Source organism: Marmota monax, unplaced genomic scaffold, assembly GCF_021218885.2.
Source record: "Marmota monax isolate L192 unplaced genomic scaffold, Marmota_monax_Labrador192_F-V1.1 WCK01_AAM20220418_F8-fsc00507, whole genome shotgun sequence".
NCBI lineage: Eukaryota > Metazoa > Chordata > Mammalia > Rodentia > Sciuridae > Marmota > Marmota monax.
Window position 1 is genome coordinate 263858 of NW_026694037.1, and position 23246 is coordinate 287103.

Sequence of the window (23246 nt, forward strand, 5' to 3'; positions counted from 1 at the left end):
TGGGACCCTTGGGGGAAAAGTCAGGTGGTCTGGGGAGAAGGGAGTGGGCAGGCTGCATGGCTTTAGCTGACCCCAGGGTTCAGGCTGCTGCTCCAGGACCAAGTTTGTGGAAGGAAAATTCTAAGATAACTTAAAATTCAGGTATTTTCTAAGGAAATCCTTTGATCTGTTAGAAGCCATTTGGATACATGTTTTTGGTTTGGTTGTATTAAGTCACATGGTGCATGACATAGTGTTCCTGCTGGGAACATCAGCTGGGTTAAAATAGAAATACACTTTGTCATTTAAAATATATTTCTATGGGCTGGGGATGTGGCTCAAGTGGTAGCGCGCTCGCCTGGCATGCGTGGGGCACTGTGTTCAATCCTCAGCACCACATACAAATAAAGATGTTGTGTCCACTGAAAATTGAAAAATAAATATTAAAAAAAATTCTCTCTCTCTCTCTTAAAAAAATAAAATAAAACAAAATATATTTCTATTAAATTACTGGGCTGCTGAGATCAAGTGAATTTCAGACTCTTTTTGTCTTCCAGGAGTATGAATCTCTAGTAAAGAAGGAGAAGCCCAAATTAGAATAGCCAAAAGCACATTCAACTCATGTGCTACAGGAATTCCTTAAGCAGATGAAAGTGCCAAGCTTATGCCTTAAATCTATTTATTATACCCTTTGAAGCAAAGTAGTAACACCAAAAGTGCAAATTTGATGATGTCTATTTGATATGAAAAGTTAAAGAAATAAAATACAGGTTAAACAACAAAAAAGTGGATTTTTTGATCAAGATTATATTATTTTACAATCCATTTCATATGTCCATAAAATTGTACTCTCAAGTATTACTTAGAACATGTATTAATGAGATGAATATTTTCTTTGTAGCTAAATATTAACTATATTCAAATATTAGTATAAGAAGCAAGGGGAAAAATCAAAAGAAAATGATTATACATTCCTTTCCTGAAAATTCTCCTTATTTTTATAAGTCTTCCAAAGTGCTCTCATTTTTCTACCTCTACATGTGACCAGAGATCAGGAGACTTTTTTTCTGGAAAAGGTCAGATGATAAGTATTTTAGATTTAATAGGCCATAGGGTCCTCTCAAGAAATATTTCCCTCCATCTTGGTAGTATAGAAGCAGCCATAGACTGTGCATACAAGCCCGAGAGTAATTGTATTCCAATAAAGCTTTATTAAGAGAAACAGATCTGGTCAGAATGGATCCTTAGCCCATAGTTTGTTACCTAATCAGAAGTCGCCAAGGTTATGAGCTCAGGGCACCCATTTGGCAGGTACAAATTTAGATAGAGATAGAGTTTTAGGTGTCCCAAGTGTCCACTAGGAACTTTTAGGCTCTGTTTGAAGCACAATGGTTGTACAAATGAAATTTTATGTAAGAGCAAACATTTGGCATACTTGCCTTCATATACTGACCGTATTTACAAGGATTTATTTCTGGACTCATTACTGCATTCTGTTGATCTATGAATATCTGTCCTTATGACAGCTTGACAGTAAGTTTCAAAAACAAGGGGCAAGTTCTCCAGTTTTGTTCTTTTTCAATGTTGTCTTGGCTATTTAAGGTCCCTGAAAATTCCTGTGAATTCAGTGAAGAAAAGACAGTGTCTTCAAGAAATGGTGCTGGGAAAACTGGATATTTATGTGCAGAAGAATGAACTTGAACCCTTAGTTTATACCATAGGCAAAAATTAACTCAAAATAGACTAAAAACTGAAAATAATATTTAAAACAATAAAATTCAGAAAAAGACATTGGAGAAAGCTTTATGACATTGAATTTGGCAATGATTATTTAATTTGACCACTAAAGGCATAGACAGCAGAGATATTAGATAAATTAGACTTTGGCAATATTTAAAACTTTTGTGCATCAAATTTTACTATATTGAGAGTGAAAAGACATCCCATGAGAAGGAATAAAATATTTTCAAGTCATATATCTGAATGAGGATTAATATTGAGAATATATAAGGATTTCCTACAACTTAACAATACAAAAGCTCAATAAAAATAAAACAGCAAAGAACTTGAATAGACATTTCCCTGAAGAAGAGAAACAAATTACTAAAAAGCACATGAAAAGATGCTCCATATCATTACTCATTAGGGAAATTAAAATTGAAATACAATTAGATACCATTTTTTCTACCCATTATTGTGGCAATTAACAAAATAGAGTAATAGTAAGAAAGAGAGGGAAAGAGACCATGTATTGGTGGCCTGGGTGAAAAGAAACTGGAAACCTCATGAGTTAGCAGATTCATGGTAAAAATGTAAAACTGTGCAGCCTATGTGGAAACTAGTTTTATAGTTCCTCTAAAAGTTATATATAGAATTACCTTACAATCCAGCAATTCTACTTTTAGGTATGCACACAAAAGAATTAAAATTAAGGCACCCAAAAGGTATTTATTTATACAGTAATGTCCTTAGCAGAATTATGTGCAATAGACAAAAGGAGAAAATAGCTAACCTCTACCAATAGATGAATGTATAAACAAAAAGTAGTGTACGTGTGTGTGTGTGTGTGTGTTTTCTTATAAAGGAATGAAATTATTATACATGCTATAACAGATTAACCTTGAAAATACTATGCTAAATGAAATAAGTCAAACAAAAAAGAACAAATACTGTGTGATTCCACTTATAGCCAAGTTCAATATAGGTCAATAGCCAAGTTCACAGAGAGAATGAAGAAGGGTGATTTCCAAGGGCTAGGGGAGGAGTGTGGAGTTTTGGTTTGGAATGACAAAAATGGTCTGGTAATAGACTTTGGTGATGGTGGTGCAATATTGTGATCGTACTTAATGCCACTGAATTGTACACTTAACATGATTTAAATGGTCAATTTTATTATATATACTTAATCACAATTAAAAACATTAGGAAAACAGGTTTATAGAATTTAGACATTTATAGAATCATGATTTAAGTGCTAAAGTTGCTATTTTCTAGCAAAAAATAAACAGAATCACAATCACTAAGAGCTGAAAGGAATAAATGAGATCTTCTGTGTCAGTCACCGAACCTTGAAATGTTATTTTATTTTAATAAAATTAAGAGGGCTCATGAATCTTACAAATTCAGTGGCACTCAGGGATTGTTAATTTGCAAATGTGGGGGAATAGCAACCCAATTGGAACAGTTGTACAACGTTTCTTGAAATCATATTTGTTTAGAAGAACATACTGATTTTACTTGGAATGTCTTTTAAGCACCAATGAAAAATAAAAACTTTGAAGGTGCTTTAATTTTTACTACATATAAGATTGTAGAGACATCAATGCATCAATCAACATGTTAGCAAAGAATATTAGTACTGCTGGATTAAATTATAGGTGGCAAATTCCTTCACCCCAAATAATAGACAGACCCACCGGGTCAAATCTACCTTCTTTTTCAAGGCTGGCCATCTGAGATGCCTCTCTTGGTCTGTCATCTCTTCTCTGCTTTTACTACCCATACTGCATTGAGATTTTCTCTCAAAAATTGGAAAAAAAATGTTACCTCCTTGTGGGAAGCCATTCTCACGCGTGACTGGGTGACTCCCGGTTTGGGTCTGAGGCTTCTGGCTGTGTCGGAATTTTCCCGGCCCTCTCCTGATGAGAGAACCTGTCTGTGTGGGGGTGTGACTGACCACTGACCCTGGGGGCCCAATCACTGACCCTGACCTTGGAGTGCAGTCCCCCCTCAACCTTCATTGGATGGAATTACCCCCTGAATTTCTTGTTCCCCAATAAAAGGCTACTCCCTGGCGTGTTCACTCTCTCTCTCTCTCCTGCTAGCCCTGAGTAATCCTTGCTGCCCTGCTGGGCGGTTAGAGGAGGGAACCAGAGAGGGGAGCCGTCTCGGACCTGGCAATAGAAATAAGGTAACTGAGTCTGTGTGTTTTATTTCAATCTGTTCTAGCTAACTTTTATGCCAAGAACCTCATTAATGAAACCATTGAGCAGGCCGCATGGTGGGCCTCCTCAACTTCCCTCTTCCTGTCTGGCTTTACTGAGCAAGCCAACCAATGTTGGTCTTCAGCTACTAATCAAAATGAAAGAAAAAGGGACAACAAAATTCACACACCTCAAGGATGTTTTAAGACATATTCAAACAATTTGACTTTGATATGGTGCTGTGGCAAATGCCCTTTCCCTCAATCTTTGTGCCCCATTACTGTCTATAAATAACCTCTTAGGGATACTTTCAGGAAAGAATGTGATATTTGCACATGCACTCATGCAAGCCTTCCAATAGTGTTCCTGACTCCAAGGAAGCCATTGACATAGTGGTGAATGGGTCTTACAAGCAGTGGAAAAGGGCAATTTCCATCTTTGCAGCCACAGTTCCCTATTCTTCTTTCAGAAGAAATGCCTGTCCTACATTCAGCCCATGTGCCACAGGCAAGGCTGAGTTCTCCACAGAGGCAGGGGAGAAGCATGTGACCCAGCCTGAGCTCATCATTACTTTCCATTGCTCCAGTTCCAGTGATGTAGTAATGGTGCCTGGGAGTCTCATACAGAATCCCTAACTTTCTCAGGAAGGAATAGTGGGATTATTTAGTGGCCCCTGCCATGGATTCTGTAAGGCAAAGAAAATGTGCAGGAAAAAATCCCTCTATTTGAAAGAAGATTCAGCATTTCCAGAAGGGCAAAGGTAGCCTGTTGGAATTGGAAAGGAGTCTTCTACAAGTACCTACTACACCTACTTTCAGGCATGCACAACATACCTGTCTAACTACTGCAGCTTTGTCCTTGTAAGCATCATCTTCCAGGCCTGTGGGACAGCCCAAATTCCTCCACTGATAAAAACACTCAATCTTCTTAAGAAAGCTGAGCTCTGGCAACAATCTTTTCAAGTTTTTATATCCTCAGAAATCCATCAGCACTTGGATATTGATTTTTCATCATGAAAAAAATAAGATTAATTCAGTAGGCCAGTTAAAGGCAGTCCCATCCACATACCTACTTATTTATTTGGTAGCAGTGTTTGAACCCAGGGACACTTAACCTCTGGGCCACATCTCTAGATCTTTGTTTGATTTTTGTTTTGAGACAGGGTCTCACTAAGTTGCTCAGGGCCTCACTAAGTTGCTAAGGCGGGCCTTGAACTTGTGATCCTTCTGCCTCAGCCTCCCTGGTTGCCAAAGTGCCCAGCTAAAGGAAATACTTTCTTATGTGCTTAATTATAAGCATTAGCAATCAGTCAATTTCATTGATTCAAAAAGTATTTGAACACTTAGTGTTTATACCTGTTCCTGGTGATGGAATAGTGTCTTATGATCCTATAAGTTTTCAGAGGGTCTACTTGATTTAGGATTCACCCAATCATACAGCACTAAATTGAGACTAATTTACTGTTAACAGTTCACACTCACAATACCAGACCTTAAATTATACTACAGAGCTATGGTAAGAAAAACAGCATTTTATTGATACCAAAAAAGTTATGAAGATCAATAGTATAGAATGGCAGACACAAAGATAAACACATATAAATACAGTTATCTCATATTAGACAAAGGCACCATAAATATACATTGGAGAAAAGATAGTCCTCTTCAACAAATGGTTTTGGCAAAACTGGAAATCAATATGTTTCAAAAAGAAATTAAACCCCTATCTCTCACCCTGCACAAAACTCAAAGTGTATCAAGGACCTAGGCATTAGACCAGAGACCCTGTGCCTACTAGAAGAAAAAGTAGACCTAACTCCCCATCATGTCAGCTAAGCATGCCTGAAGCACAAGAAGTAAAATAAAGAACCAATAAATGGGATGGTATCAAATTAAAAATCTTCACAGAAAAGGAAGCAATCACGAATGTGAAAAGAAAGCCTATAGCTGCCCCTCAGGTATATAAAGAACTTAAAAAACTTAACACCCCCAAACCAAATAATCCAATCAATAAATGGACAAAAGAACTGACAGAAACTTCACAGAAGAAGGGTAGGGGGCAGGCTTCTTAATCATTTAAAGGTTGTCCTGATCACAAAAGGCTGGATGAGGACAACTAATGACTATGGGGACCTGCACAAAGAGCAAGACCTGTCCTTGAGCAGCACGACAAATTTACAGACAATCTAAGAATAAACACAAATTATTCTGTCTACTGTACTATTTCCTTCCATCAAGTTCTCTAAAGCTAAATAGTTTATAAAGCATTCTGTATGCATTGTCTCATTTAATTTCCTTGATGACCTGTGGTCTATTCTATTATCTCATTCTTTAGATAAAAAATGTGGGACAAAGGAGTTTAAATGACACTCCCAAGTTCACTCTGATGACTGGTGATCAAGTCTGGATAAGGGATAAGAGCTCCTATCTTGGCTCCGAGCAGTTCTTCAAACTACATCATGACATGAAAGTGTAGTCCATTTTATAATAAAACTTCCATCCTTTGACTATTCACTTAGATTCCACTGAAATTTTCTTTCTAGTAAACAAGAATTTAATAAGAGGAAAAAGTCCTCAAATATTGTGTTTTTAAATAAAAACATGGGATTTAAGATTCAATGTGAAGAAGAAGAAAAAGAAGTCTCTCCATAAGGCTATTGCTAACGTATTTCATAGAGCAAGGTGGGATCGATTATAACATAATATTTTAGTTAATAGTTTCTCAAAGTTTCATCCTCTGGAAAAAAAATTTAGTAGAGAATTTTTTGATAGGTTATTATGGATTCTAAAATAGTTCTTGGATAGCAATCAATAATTAAGGAAAAAATAAGTTCACTGTGTCCTCCATTTTTGGCCAGCTTAATGATCATTTTAAAAATATATTTATTTTTTAGTTGTAGTTGGACACAATATTTTTATTTTATTTATTTATTTTTATGTGTTGCTGAGGATGGAACTGAGGGCCTTGTACCTGCTAGGCAGGTGCTTTACTGCTGAGCCAACACCCCAGCCCCTTAATGACCATTTTTGGAGGATGACTTTATACCTCTTTCATAATTTCATTGGTTGTCTATACTCTTCTTGTGACTGTAGAAAGGATGCTCAGGGAGCTTGTAGAGAATTTTTTTAAAAGAATTTGTCCTAAGGTAAACATCTGCTCAAATAAATCTAGAAGCTAGCTGGATAGAAAACCAGCATCTCAGAATCAAATGTTTACCTGCTAGTGTGTTCTTAACACTGAATCCTGGGATCATGGCATTTTCTTCTTTGGGGAACATTGGCTCAATCATTTTCTTCTTTGGGGAACATTGGTACAGAGGAATAGTTCAAGGATAATGAGGCAAGAGCCAGGAGCATGTGGCTCTTCAAGCTTAAGAATATCACCCTGTGCTGATTGGGCTGTGTTATCATGTGGGGCGATGGCTCCTGAGCAGAAAGAGGGCCCAGCATTGCCCCCATTGCCATCAAATACTCAGCATTGCAATCAAAAGTCTTAATTTTTCTGCCAAATCACTTGTTTTTTAATGTTAGATATTTGTTTAACGTTGGCTCAGTTTTTTAAAAGTATTATTAAAAAAAAAAACACATTTCCAGGGCACCTGTCCACCAACCCCCCAACATCTCTGATCATCACATCACCATCTTTTATTCCTGCTGCTGCCCCAACAGCTCACACTACATCATTGATTCTTATGCTGGTACTTCCACTGTCAAAAGCAGAACTATATCTGCTATTGAGGAATGCCAGGAGGCCCATGATGACCACCCCACCACCTATCCCAACCTCACCCTGGCAGAGTAGTTGGCCTGAAATAAACTATGCAGGAAGGAAAGCAGCTGAAGAAAGCCGCATTCTCAGGTAATTTTTATGCCAACTCTCTAAAATTTATGGGATAAAAGTAAGTGTAAGGAGGATTTAATCTAAACTTTGCAGAATTAGCAATAGGGAAGACAATTTTCAAATAAGTATTGATATAAAATACTCAGTTTACTGAATACCAGACCTATTTTTTTCCGTTTCTATTTTCCATTTCCATATTCCTTTTAATCTTGTTCAATATCTATGCCCAGTTAGATAAGACTAATTGATATTTATGCTTATATTGTATATTTATCAAGAATCCCATTGACAAATATTGTTGAATTATCTTTCAGTGGATATTTTAATACCTTTAAACCACTTTCTAGGCATTTTTATTGTTGCCTCATGAGGAAAGCAGGACAAAAATTATTCATTCATTCAATTAATGCATTATTTCTGAATGCCAGAAATGCACTTGACACTGGCAAGACTTTATACTACAGAAACTGTCTGGACATGGGGAAAAGTTTTTGAATGCTTGGGTGGAGGAGGGGATGATTCACAAATCCCTGTCTTTTTCCTGGTTCTGGGGCAAACTCTAGTTTCCATTTGGGAGAAGGGAATAAAGATGGAGAGTACTGGTTACTTAACACATCACAAAAGTGGGGGACTTCAAAATGGTGACCATAGAGATTAAACCAAATGGGAGTTCTCAGAATGGGGACTCCTAAGGCTGCTCACTGTGAAGCTGGCCCTGAGTGGGGATGTGGGCATTCTAAGGGGAAGACCAAGCGAATATATTTAGAGATGTGAATGTCAAAGACATGTTTAGAAAAAAGGGTGGAGGTTTATGAGGCCAGAATTTGGACTTGCTCAGAAATTTGGGCTTCCTGTTGTAAACAATGGTACCTTATGGAATGCTCTCAGAAGGAGAATGTTTCAGTAAGAAATGCTTTAGAAATATTTAAGTGGTAGCTGTGAAAATGAGATCATGAAGCAGCTAATGAGGGCTTAGATGGCATAAAAAAAAGGCCTGATGTACAGTGTAAAATTGGATGGAAGAAGAGAGATGATGTGATGTCAGAATTTGGTCCATCAAGTCTGAATTTTTTTGATAAGGTGACTGCATGGCCTGAGTCCTGGTCAAGGCCAGGGTGCATTAATTATAGTGCAGCTTTGTAGCCATGAGCCCAAGAAGGAATTTGTATGATTTATTGATAACAGTGGCATTGATAATTGGCACCTAGGGTTGGTGAGACACCTCCCCCAAAAGAGCTCTGTCTTTGGGAATAGAAATGTAGTAAGAATTCGCATATGTGAACAATGTTCAACGTATGCATGGGACACCCTGCTCTGAGGTATCTTATCTACACATCAGGAGCCTTGTTGTGAGATATCTTTCGCACACATTAGTGGACTGTTCATTGGAGACTGGGCCTGGTCTCAGGACTCCTTGCTAGGAGGTGGCCTTTGTCTGTCATACATCTTTAACATTACTCTTGTAGTATATCCTTTTGCTGCAATAAAATGTAGATTTTTTTTTCTTTTGGTGATACTGGGGATTGAACCCAGGGCCTTGTGCATGTGAGGCAAGCACTTGACCAACTGAGCTATATCCCCAACACTAAGTGTGGATTTTTAAGTGTAGTCTTTGTGGGTCTTGTCATTCTTCCTAAAGTCTAAGTTCAGTTCTTTAACAGTTAAGCCTTGTCTGCTTGTCACTATTAGTGTAAGTAGCAGATGGAAAAATGTTTGAAGAATTGTGTTGGGATGTGATTGGTGGAGAGAGAAGAAAGGGTATGGAGTGACTCCTTCATTCCTGGCAGATATGGTAGAAGAATAATTTGTATGTTGGAATAACACAACTTGTTAGGATACAAGTATGGATTGCTTAGAGCTGCCTGTGCATTCCTAGTCAGAGATGTGTAAGAAAGAGTTTCTAACTGACTTCTGTTTCAGTGTCATCTACAGCATTTGGGGAAGGCTGAGTGGAGTTTAGAACTTTGGAGAAAAATCAACAAGGTGTTCCATTCTACAATAATGTGCACAGGAGGGAAAACTTTCTAAGACATACGCTTCAGAGTCAAGGAAGTAATTTAATGAGTGCAGTTTGCCTACGGGGAACTGACATGAGTAAGAGACCCCATAAAAATGCTGATGAGCAATTCATAGTATTCAAGACAGTATAGTTAAAACTGATCAAGCCTGCAAGCTACATTTAACCCTGGGTCACCATTTTGCATTGACTCCATGAAGAAATATTGACCTCCAAACATCAGTAATGTGAGGAAGTGCCTAGGTAGCTCCACAGAACCCAAGAATATTCTTTCATTAAAATTTCTATGCCCTCACTGTGATTTATCTTAGATCAAATGTGTCTCATTGCCCAAGTGGTTATGTGTCTTCATTTCTCTACACTTTCTATAGCTACACCCACTGTTGTAATATTGAGGACAAAGATCTTTCCTTTCTTATAGCTGACAATGTTACAAAATGAGAAAGGAACAAGTCACAGTCCAACTCACTTAATATAGGAAATATTTGACAAGAAGCAGAACTAAAGAGTTCTAAAGCACTTGTCCCAAAGAATAATATGCATGCATGACACTACTCCAAATTTTTACTTTCTTAAACATTGTAACTTCTCTTTATTATCGCCCAAGGTGTGAAAATTGAATTAAAAAAAAAAAACAGAAAGAGGTTTGTACATTTAAGTTTTTATCTTACATGAAATACCCACCTGTAGAAAGGTAAATTTTTCATGGCATGAATCCTTAGGACTAGTTTTTCAGTCCTTAGAAATGAGTTGATTCTTTTGGAATCTAAACCTAGTTTTCAAAGCAGGGTGCATGGAATAGTCTAGAGAGCTACTTCCTGTGCCACAAGCACTTGAATTTCTGTTATGCCTCTCATTGATGGTTATGAGGCCTCCATATTTTACATGACAAAGACAGGATTTCTCAAAAGTTAAGCTCTGATGGAGAGAAGCCATGGTCTCATCTGACAAAGGCATTTCCTCTTTGGTAAAGCAAGTTGTCTTTATCTGAACCACATAGATTCTAGATCTTCCTACTCATGGACTTCTGGTCTCTGGAGTTCATGAACAAGAACTCAGGCTCTGCCTGCCACTGTGAGAGTGATTCTATCCTATTCATTAACAACATTCTGAACCAAGAGTGCTTTACTGGGAAAGGAGAATCTAATGGGACCTTACTTGTAGGACTGTGCTGGTGATCAGATGAGAGACACAGGTCCACACATTTGCCAGCACAGAAGGGGTTGCCATAAAGGTCCTCAGGGGATTCTCTGGGTTGACCAGAGGACCAGTAGGTATCTGGAGGAGAAGGAGGTTGGTGGGCAACTAAAGTACCTGCTGGTCTCTAAGCTGATTTTCTGTCCTTTGACACTTCTTAGAATTCGAGGTTGGATAGGTATGAGGATAGGTGGGATGAGATGTCAGACTCAGGCAGGTGAAAAGATATAATACCCTATATTTCCTGAGTATGGTCCCCAGCATAGATTTAAGAAAAGGAAGGAAGGAAGGAAGGCATGAAGGAAGGAAGAAAGGAAGGAGATGGAAATGTAAAGTTGAGAAGAGTTTCCTTGTCTGGAGCAGCTTGGCAATATTTACAGACAACTTGGAAAGTTTACTGTTGAGACCAGATGCCATGCACAGAACTGGACCACTCTGGTCAAAAAAAGCAACTGCTGCTCTCTCTCTTTCTGTGGACCCTTAAAGTTAGAGGAGCCGTCACAGCAACCCCAAAGAAAAAGGATCACTAGGCAATGCTGAGCTAATGTGGATCTGGGGCGAACAGTCTGCGTCACTCAGAACACACACCGAGCCCTGATCGGCTGAATTCAGGCTCCCGTTCGCCTGAGTCTCGCAGACAAACCTCAGTGACTCAGCGCTAAACGATCCCACTGAAACAACTGGTCGGCCCTTCTGAACCTGTGGAGGTTAATACCAACTGAGCCTTCATAGGCAGTGGCCACAGGATTGAGACGGGGCTTGGAAGAGCCGGTCAGGACCCACCCATTGCATCAGTCACCCAGCAAAGGGAACGAACTGTTGCCAGTCGCATGGGATACCACCATGGCAGAGAACTGAAGTCACCAGAATGCGGCGGAGGAGATAACTTCATTGAAACCGGCTGCAGCAGGTGTGTAACCCCCAGCCTTCCCTTTCCACAGCGGGAAACCTCAAGGGCCCCTCCCAGCTCTCCCGTGAGAGCGATATTCAGACTAAGGGAATCAGGAGCGGCATGATTCCCGCAGCACGGGACCCCTGGCTACCGCTCCCACCAGTGCTGACAACTGAGGTCTCTTGCACCAGCCCCCCAGGGGAGTGGCTAACGGAGGGCAAGCAAAATACACTGAGGGTTCTCAGCCCCAAGCTCCACAACCTTAGGGTCTGAGGGAATGGCAAACACGGAGAGTGTGCCCAGTCGTTCAAGAAAATAGGGCTCCCTGGAGCAGCAGACCTGGCATGTAGCCAGTATTGTGGTGAGCACCACCAGTGAGCAGGGCCTGGCTGGAGGAAAAGTGGGGAAGTGAATAGACAAAAGACAAGGCCCTAGGCACTCAGGATTGGAGACCCACCTAGTCGGGGAGGAGGAGCTGCTGCACAGTGATTGGTTCCCGCATATTGAGAGGAGAAGCTTGGCTGGGTGGGCACAGCTCCACCTACTGGAAGAGAAGTTAATCAAACTCTAAGACTGCATTTTTTAATTTTTTTTTTTTTTATTATTTGGGTTTTTTTTTTCATTTTTTTTATTTTTTAAATTTTTTAATTCTTTTTGTATTTCTAATTTTATTTTGATTATTTTTTTTATTTTTTTTTATTTTCTATTTTTTCTTTTGTCTTTTCAATTTCCTTATTCCTCTTTCCTTGAATTCTACCTGTTTACTCTCATTCTCTTTAGTGACTTCTTCCCTTCCCTTCTAATATATTTCCTCCCAAGCATCACGACGCTGTTATGTGTAATTTACTAAATATGTATAGGTCAATGTTCCGAGGCATTATATAGTGCTACCAAGTCCCTAGCTACCCCCAAATACTCCAGATCATTCTCCTGTTAATATCTCTCGTCAGTAGAGCAACCCTCCAAGGTTGCCAAGAGATACCAACCTCAATACCGTCACATCATTCGACCTAAATATAAGTCCCAAGACCAAACCGCAGACCACTATATGCCATCAGAATCTGTACACAGTTTAGGAAATGAATGAATCTGCATTAAAGTGCAACAATACTCATCATCTCTAGTCATAGTCTCCCATCACAAAAGAGAGACCCCAGAGACACACAAAACCAAATAAATTTATAGGAGTAAACAGTAACTCAGCAGTCAAACAGAACAAGAAGTAACAGGAGCAGCATGAAAATGCAAGGAAGAAAAGGAGTACAAACAATGTAGGACAGCCTAAATACTCAGGAGGACCTAGAGGCATCAGAAAAATGGTCAAATAATGAACTCAATGAATACCTTAGACAGATGGAATGGAATCTCAAAGAGGATATGAGACATCAAATTCAAACAATGAAAGAACACATTGAAAATGAATTACATAAACAGATAAAAGAAGCAAATAAGCATCTTTATCAGGAGATAGAGATTATTTAAAAAATCAAACAATAATTCTAGAAATGAAGGAAACTATAAACCAAATTAAAAACTCAAATGAGAACTTCATCTCAAAATCCTTGAAAAAGAAGAGCAAAACAACAGCAAAAGAAGTAGAAGGCAAGAAATAATTAAAATCAGAGCTGAAATTAATGAAATCGAAACAAAAGAAACAATTGAAAAAATTGACAAAACTAAAAGTTGGTTCTTTGAAAAAATAAACAAAATCGACAGACCCTTAGCGATGCTAGTGAAGAGAAGAAGAGAGAGAACTCAAATTACTAGCATACGGGATGAAAAAGGCAATATCACAACAGACACTTCAGAAATACAGAAGATAATCAAAAACTATTTTGAATCCTTATACTCCAATAAATTAGAAGATAGTGAAGGCATAGATAAATTTCTTAAGTCATATGATCTGCCCAGATTGAGTCAGGAGGATATAGAAAACCTAAACAGACCAATATCAATTGAGGAGATAGAAGAAACTATAAAAAGACTACCAACTAAGAAAAGCCCAGGTCCCGATGGGTATACAGCAGAATTTTACAAAACCTTTAAAGAAGAACTAATACCAATACTTTTCAAGCTACTTCAGGAAATAGAAAAGGAGGGAGAACTTCCAAATTCATTCTATGAGGCCAACATCACCCTGATACCTAAACCAGACAAAGACACTTCAAAGAAAGAAAACTACAGACCAATATCTCTAATGAACCTAGATGCAAAAATCCTCAATAAAATTCTGGCGAATCGGATACAAAAACATATAAAAAAAATTGTACACCATGATCAAGTAGGATTCATCCCTGGGATGCAAGGCTGGTTCAATATACGGAAATCAATAAATGTTATTCACCACATCAATAGACTTAAAAATAAGAACCATATGATCATCTCGATAGATGCGGAAAAAGCATTTGACAAAGTACAGCATCCCTTTATGTTCAAAACTCTAGAAAAACTAGGGATAACAGGAACATACCTCAATATTGTAAAAGCAATCTATGCTAAGCCTCAGGCTAGCATTATTCTGAATGGAGAAAAACTGAAGGCATTCCCTCTAAAATCTGGAACAAGACAGGGATGCCCTCTCTCTCCACTTCTCTTCAACATAGTTCTCGAAACACTGGCCAGAGCAATTAGACAGACGAAAGAAATTAAAGGCATAAAAATAGGAAAAGAAGAAATTAAATTATCACTATTTGCAGATGATATGATTCTATATCTAGCAGACCCAAAAGGCTCTACAAAGAAACTATTAGAGCTAATAAATGAATTCAGCAAAGTGGCAGGATTTAAAATCAACACGCATAAATCAAAGGCATTCCTGTATATCAGCGACAAATCCTCTGAAATGGAAATGAGGACAACCACTCCATTCAAAATATCTTCAAAAAAAATAAAATACTTGGGAATCAACCTAACAAAAGAGGTGAAAGACTTATACAATGAAAACTACAGAACCCTAAAGAGAGAAATAGAAGAAGATCTTAGAAGATGGAAAAATATACCCTGTTCATGGATAGGCAGAACTAACATCATCAAAATGGCGATATTACCAAAAGTTCTCTATAGGTTTAATGCAATGCCAATCAAAATCCCAATGGCATTTCTTGTAGAAATAGAGAAAGCAATCATGAAATTCATATGGAAAAATAAAAGACCCAGAATAGCAAAAACAATGCTAAGCAAGAAGTGTGAATCAGGCGGTATAGCGATACCAGACTTCAAACTATACTACAGAGCAATAGTAACAAAAACAGCATGGTACTGGTACCAAAACAGGCGTGTGGACCAATGGTACAGAATAGAGGACACAGAAACCAATCCACAAAACTACAACTATCTTATATTTGATAAAGGGGCTAAAAGCATGCAATGGAGGAAGGATAGCATCTTCAACAAATGGTGCTGGGAAAACTGGAAATCCATATGCAACAAAATGAAACTGAATCCCTTTCTCTCGCCATGCACAAAAGTGAATTCAAAATGGATGAAGGAACTTGATATCAAATCAGAGACGCGCCGTCTGATAGAAGAAAAAGTTGGCTACGATCTACAGTCGGTGGGGTCGGGCTCCAAATTCCTCAATAGGACACCCATAGCACAAAAGTTAATAACTAGAATCAACAAATGGGACTTACTCAAACTAAGAAGTTTTTTCTCAGCAAAAGAAACAATAAGAGAGGTAAATAGGGAGCCTACATCCTGGGAACAAATCTTTACTCCTCACACTTCAGATAGAGCCCTAATATCCAGAGTATACAAAGAACTCAAAAAATTAGACAATAAGAGAACAAACAACCCAATCAACAAATGGGCCAAGGACCTGAACAGACACTTCACAGAGGAGGACATACAGTCAATCAACAAGTACATGAAAAAATGCTCAACATCTCTAGCTGTCAGAGAAATGCAAATCAAAACCACCCTAAGATACCATCTCACTCCAGTAAGATTGGCAGCCATTATGAAGTCAAACAACAACAAGTGCTGGCGAGGATGTGGGGAAAAGGGTACACTTGTACATTGCTGGTGGGACTGCAGATTGGTGCAGCCAATTTGGAAAGCAGTATGGAGATTTCTTGGAAAGCTGGGAATGGAGCCACCATTTGACCCAGCTATTCCCCTTCTTGGTCTATTCCCTAAAGACCTAAAAAGAGCATGCTACAGGGACACTGCTACATCGATGTTCATAGCAGCACAGTTCACAATAGCAAGACTGTGGAACCAACCTAGATGCCCTTCAATAGACGAATGGATAAAAAAAATGTGGCATTTATACACAATGGAGTATTACTCTGCATTAAAAAATGACAAAATCATAGAATTTACAGGGAAATGGATGGCATTAGAGCAGATTATGCTAAGTGAAGCTAGCCAGTCCCTAAAAAACAAATGCCAAATGTCTTCTTTGATATAAGGAAAGTAACTAAGAACAGAGTAGGGACGAAGAACAGGAGAAGAAGATTAACATTTAACAGGGATGAGAGGTGGGAGGGAAAGGGAGAGAGAAGGTAAATTGCATGGTAATGGAAGGAGACCCTCAGGGTTATACAGTGGAGGGGGTAGAGAGAGAGGAGTGGAGGGGAGGGGAGAGGTGGGGAGGGGGGAGGGTGGATGATGGGAAAGGCAGCGGAGCACAACAGACACTAGTATGGCAATTTGTAAATCAATGGATGTGTAACTGATGTGAATCTGCAATCTGTGTATGGGGTGAAGGTGGGAGTTCATAACCCACTAGAATCAAAGTGTGGAATATGATATGTCAAGAAATTTGTAATGTTTTGAACAACCCACAATAAAAAATTAAAAAAAAAAAAAAAAAAAAAAACAAAAAACTCAAATGAGAGTATCACTAACAGAGTGGAGCAAGTAGAAGCCAGAATGTCAGATAATGAAGACAAAATATATCAACTTGAAAAGAGTCTAGCCAACTCAGAAAGGCTGGTAAAAAATCACGAGAAAAACATCCAAGAGATATGGGATGACATAAAAAACCTAACTTAACAGTCATCGGGATAGAGGAAGGTATAGAGGTTCAAACCAAGGGAATGAGCAACCTGCTAAATGAAATAATTATAGAAAACTTTCCAGAAATAAAAAAGGAAACGGATGTACAAATTGTAGATGCATACAGGACACCGAGCACACAAAATCACAGTAGACCAATGCTAAGACACATTGTTATGAAGATATCCAATATGCAGAACAAAGAGAAAATATAAAAGCTACAAGAGAAAGGAGGCAGATTACATTCAGGGGTAAACCAATAAGGTTAACAACGGATTTTTCATCACAGACGCTGAAAGCGAGAAGATCCTAGAACAACGTATTTCAAACACTGAAAGACAATGGATGCCAACCAAGAATTCTGTATCCAGCAAAATTAAGCTTCAGGTACGACAACAAAATAAAAATCTTTCATGATAAACAAAAGCTAAAAGAATTTGCAGCCAGAAAACCAGCATTGCAAAGCATCTTGAGGAAAATACTACACGAGGAAGAAATGAAAAACAATAACCAAAACCAAGAGTGGGAAGTACCTCAGTAAAGCCAGAGGGAAGGGGAAAGCTAATCATGGAGAAACAAAGCAAATTAAAAAAAAAAGAAGAAGAATTAATACCAATACTTTTCAAGTTATTTCAGGAAATAGAAAAAGAGGGAGCTCTTCCAAATTCATACTATGAGGTCAACATCACCCTGATTCTGAACCTAACAAAGACACCTCAAAGAAAGAGAACAACAGACCAATATCTCTGATGAACCTAGATGCAAAAATCCTCAATAAAATTCTGGCGAATCGGACACAAAAACACATCAAAAAATTGTGTACCATGATCAAGTAGGATTCATCCCTGGGATGCAAGGATGGTTCAATATAAGGAAATCAATAAATGTTATTCACCACATCAATAGACTTAATGATAAGAACCATATGATCATCTCGATAGACACAGAAAAAGCATTTGACAAATACAGCATCCCTTTATGTTCAAAACATTAGAAAAACTAGGGATAACAGGAACTTACCTCAACATTGTAAAAGCTATCTATGCTAAGCCTCAGGCTAACATCATTCTGAATGGAGAAAAATTGAAGGCATTCCCTCTAAAATCTGGAACAAGACAGGGATGCCCTCTATCACCACTTCTATTCAATATAGTTCTCGAAACACTGGCCAGAGCAATTAGACAGACGAAAGAAATTAAAGGCATAAAAATAGGAAAAGAAGAACTTAAATTATCACTATTTGAGGGAGACATGATTCTATACCTAGAAGACCCAAAATGGTCTACAAAGAAACTACTAGAACTAATAAATGAATTCAGCAAAGTGGCAGGATATAAAATCAACACGCATAACTCAAAGGCATTTCTGTATATCAGCGATAAAACTTCTGAAATGGAAATGAGGAAAAACACCCCATTCACAATATCCTCAAAAAAAAAGTAAAATACTTGGGAATCAACCTAACAAAAGAGGTGAAAGATTTATACAATGAAAACTACAGAACCCTAAAGAGAGAAATAGAAGATCTTAGAAGACGGAAAAATATACCCTGTTCATGGATAGGCAGAACTAACATCATCAAAATGGTGATATTACCAAAAGTTCTCTTTAGGTTTAATGCAATGCCAATCAAAATCCCAATGGCATTTCTTGTAGAAATAGATAAAGCAATCATGAAATTCATATGGAAAACTAAAAGACCCAGAATAGCAAAAGCAACTCTAAGCAGGAAGTGTGAATCAGGCGGTATAGTGATACCAGATTTCAAACTATACTGCAGAGCAATAGTAACAAAAACAGCATGGTACTGGTACCAAAACAGGTAGGTGAACCAATAGTACAGAATAGAGGACACAGAGACTAATCCACAAAGTTACAACTATCTTATATTTATAAAGGGGCTAAAAGCATGCAATGGAGGAAGGATAGCATCTTCAACAAATGGTGCTGGGAAAACTGGAAATCCATATGCAACAAAATGAAACTGAATCCCCTTCTCTCTCCATGCACAGAAGTTAACTCAAAATGGATCAAGGAGCTTGATATCAAATCAGACTCTGCGTCTGATAGAAGAAAAAGTTGGCTCCGATCTACATATTGTGGGGTCGGGCTCCAAATTCCTTAATAGGACACCCATAGCACAAGAGTTAACAACAAGAATCAACAAATGGGACTTACTCAAACTAAAAAGTTTTTTTCTCAGCAAAAGAAACAATAAGAGAGGTAAATAGGGAGCCTACATCATGGGAACAAATCTTTACTCCTCACACTTCAGATAGAGCCCTAATATCCAGAGTATACAAAGAACTCAAAAAATTAGACAATAAGATACAAATAACCCAATCAACAAATGGGCCAAGGACCTGAACAGACACTTCTCAGAGGAGGACATGCAATCAATCAACAAGTACATGAAAAAATGCTTACCATCTCTAGCAGTCAGAGAAATGCAAATCAAAACCACCCTAAGATACCATCTCACTCCAGTAAGATTGGCAGCCATTATGAAGTCAAACAACAACAAATGCTGGCGAGGATGTGGGGAAAAGGGTACACTTGTACATTGCTGGTGGGGCTGCAAATTGGTGCAGCCAATTTGGAAAGCAGTATGGAGATTCCTGGGAAAGCTGGGAATGGACCCACCATTTGACCCAGCTATTCCTCTTCTTTGACTATTCCCTAAAGACCTTAAAAGAGCGTACTATAGGGATACTGCCACTTTGATGTTCATAGCAGCACAATTCCCAATAGCTAGACTGTGGAACCAACCCAGATGCCCTTTAATAGATGAATGGATTAAAAAATGTGGCATTTGTACACAATGGAGTATTACTCTGCACTAAAAAATGACAAAATCATGGAATTTGCGGGGAAATGGATGGCACTAGAGCAGATTATGCTAAGTGAAGCTAGCCAATCCATAAAAAACAAATGCCAAATGTCATATTTGATATAAGGAGAGCAACTAAGAACAGAATAGGGAGGAAGAGCATGAGAAGAAGATCACCATTAAACAGGGACGAGAGGGGGGAGGGAAAGAGAGAGAGAAGGGAAATTGCATGGTAAAGGAAGGAGACCCTCATTGTTATACAAAATTACATATAAGAGGAAGTGAGGGGAAAGGGGCAAAAAAACAAGAGAGAGAAATGAATTACAGTAGATGGGGTAGAGAGAGAAGATGGGAAGGGAGGGGAGGGGAGGGGGGATAGTAGAGAATAGGAAGGGCAGCAGAATACAACAGACACTAGTATGGCAGTATGTAAAAAAGTGGATGTGTAATTGATGTGAATCTGCAATATGTATATGGGGTAAAAATGGGAATTCATAATCTGCTTGAATCAAATGTATGAAATATGATGTGTCAAGAGCTTTGTAATGTTTTGAACAACTAATAATAAAAAAAATAAAAAAAATAAAATTCCATGTAAACACTATGGATTTACATGGAATATTAAAAAAAAGAAGCAACTGCACAGGAAAGACTTCTAACATCTTGCATCAAAGATATACTCTAGAGAAGATTTTTTAAAAATTTCTGATGGAGCATCAGGTGACTTATTTCTTAAACGTAAAATATTGTTATTAGATTTCATCAGAAACCAGATGATTTTTACCCTTTGGTGACCATTCAGAAAGCTATAACCATTCAGAATGTTATTTATTAATCTAGGTAAGTAATCTTGCATTTAAAAAAATCATGCTTAATCTTTAAAAAAAAAAAAAAAAACTTTAAATTTATATCCTGAACTTTCTGTAACCCCTTTAGTGAAACTGAGAGGATCAGAAGTTTGACCTCAGTCCTTGATCAAACCCAGCAATGGGTCTGCAACGTCCTTCCCCAGGAGCAGAAAGCCTGAGAGCTGGAGCAGGGGCAGGTTTGTGTCTGAGCAGTGAATAACTTGAGGAGGAAAGATGGAGTTTCATTAATTTTGAGCCTTCAAAACCTGATGTGAGAACTAGCACTGACAGATTCTTAATTAATAAAATCTTTAAAAATATATTTGTGTTTCTTGTTTACTTCATTTAAAGTTTTTTTCTTGGTGTGTGTGTGTGTATGTGTGTGTGTGTGTGTGAAGCTCAATTTTGTAAAATAATTTGTACATCTATAAAGAGCATTAATGACTTTTGTCATTTGATGGCACATTCAGAACAACAAATTCCCAGATAGCTGATTCATGTCACTATTCCCCTGAGGCCAAAATATTAGAATAATAGAATACCATTTTCTTTAAAAAAATCCATAAATGCAGGCAGAAATATTTTAAAGGAATAGTAAAAAAAAATCTTTAAATATTTCATCATATGGCATAAGAGAGCTCCTAAATACCTAACATTTAGGAACTATTATTCTTTAACTTACGTTTGAGACATAATTAACAAATACCCTTGAGTAGGTATTAAATGGAATTATTCTATTTAGATAGTAAAAAAAAAAATCATGTAAGATCTGCATAGCATATAATTTGAAAGTATCAATAGCTAACTTTGCTGGCAAAAAAATAATAATTCAAGTTATGCAATTTAGAAAAAAATCAGAGGTGACTTGGATCAGATTTTAAAATGGCAGCTATTGCCAAGTTGTTATGTGCCAGCTACTGTGCTTGGCATTTTCACATAATTACAACATCAAATCCAGCGTTAGAAAAAAAATTAATCTCCTTATGGTGTGACTGTTGTTTTAAAAAACTACTCTCTAGTATATGAATAAGTTGATTGATAAGAGCGTATCCAGCTCAATTTTTGGCATAAGATGGGCTTTCAAGGAATTTTTTGATTTTTAAAAATATTTTGCCATGCATATAACGGTTGTGGTCAATGCAGGAAAAAAATGATTTTGGGAATCAAGCAGTCAACTACTTTAATAAATATCCAACAGCAAGAGACAATCCAACTCCATGGCTGTCATCCAAGAAAAAAATTCAAGGTCATTTACCATTATCATTTCACTTTCATATAACAAGTAAAGTCTTTGCATTTTTGTTTCCTTTTAGAACCCCCAAAGTGACAAAATCATGTGCTTTTCTAAAGAGTTAAAAAACATCTGGAGCTTGAGTCAGTTGCATACTCTTGGAAAGAATCTGTAAAAACGAACCACAGCTAGAAATAGCTGGTAATATAAATAAATAAGAAAAGAAATAGCTGGTAAAATGTTAAAAAACAAGCACCCTACCCCAAATAAATCTGAGGTATTACCAACATATAAACTAGTATATGTTGCCGGAGATGTTAAATAATAAAAAGTTTTAAAAATATTTCCTCATATGGCATAAAATACCTAAAATTTATGAACTATTATTCTTTAACTTACATATTATGTATGTGTGTGTGTGTGTGTGTGTGTGTGAAGCTCAATTTTGTACAAGAATTTGTCTATAAAGAGTATTAATGATATATAACATGTTAGTATTTGTTACTATGAGATGCAGCACTTAATATTTCATTTAGCTCTGTTTTAGACAAAGACTCGCCAAAAACATTATTTACTTGAGAAGCAGGAAAAAATTTCTCCTATCAGAAAAGGTCACTTTTTTTGGTACTAAAATAAATGAATGAATATGGAGATAATAAAGAGTCAGTGGGTAATAAGTTCAGAGAAATTAATTGAAGAGTTATAATTCAGCTTAAAAATATCAATCTTTCCAAGTTCTATGGGGTCATCAAACTTGGGACAGAATTGCATTTTGGTTATCAGCCTCTCTTCTTTCTTTGTTTTTATTTTTACCACAGAAGTCAATAGAATGCATTTTTTTTTGAGGCCACAAAACAATTGATGGATGATTTTGGAGCAAAATATTTAGAATTATTATGGAGAACAGAATAAGGAAAATTGCAGTGGCATTCCCCTGGAAAGAAGAAAGATGATGGAGGTTTAAGAGCTACTTTCCCACCAATTGCTTTTATTGAAGAAAAAGGGAAGGCATGGTTCTTTCATGAACACTTTGGACAAGCATTTCTATTTGATTGAAAGTCAATTCTTGTGTGGAAGTACAACCCGGGTTTTGCTAAGGATTTCTCATATTTATTTCAAATTTGCAATGAAGATTTCATTGTGGTCTTTGATTCCAGATTTCTTGAATGTCTGTTTAGTTCTAAAACTGTCTTTGGATCTTTGCTGATACCTTCAATTTCTATATTTAGAAAGGAATTATTTTCCTTAAGAAAAAGAAAATTCTAATATATGGGAAACCTCTTGTGGAAATAAAATTGTTGTGCTTTTTCACATTAGCTTGTAAATAAAGGATGATAACAAGTAACCCAATATTAGATCGTGTAACTCATGACAATACCCATATTTATAGAATGATTTTCAATAGCTCAATGTACTATATATCACACTTGAGATGTATTTCATCATATTTTCCCATTTTTATGCTAAAAAGAAAAAAAAGAAGCAGGG

At 37.4% G+C, this 23246-nt stretch overlaps 1 non-coding gene across 1 annotated transcript; it reads right to left on the reverse strand.

Annotated features, from left to right (window-relative positions):
• Positions 1 to 9250: 9250 nt before the first annotated feature.
• Positions 9251 to 9323, reverse strand: Trnav-cac (transfer RNA valine (anticodon CAC)). The gene has a single exon. It is a non-coding gene; the product is annotated as a tRNA-Val (tRNA).
• Positions 9324 to 23246: the final 13923 nt, after the last annotated feature.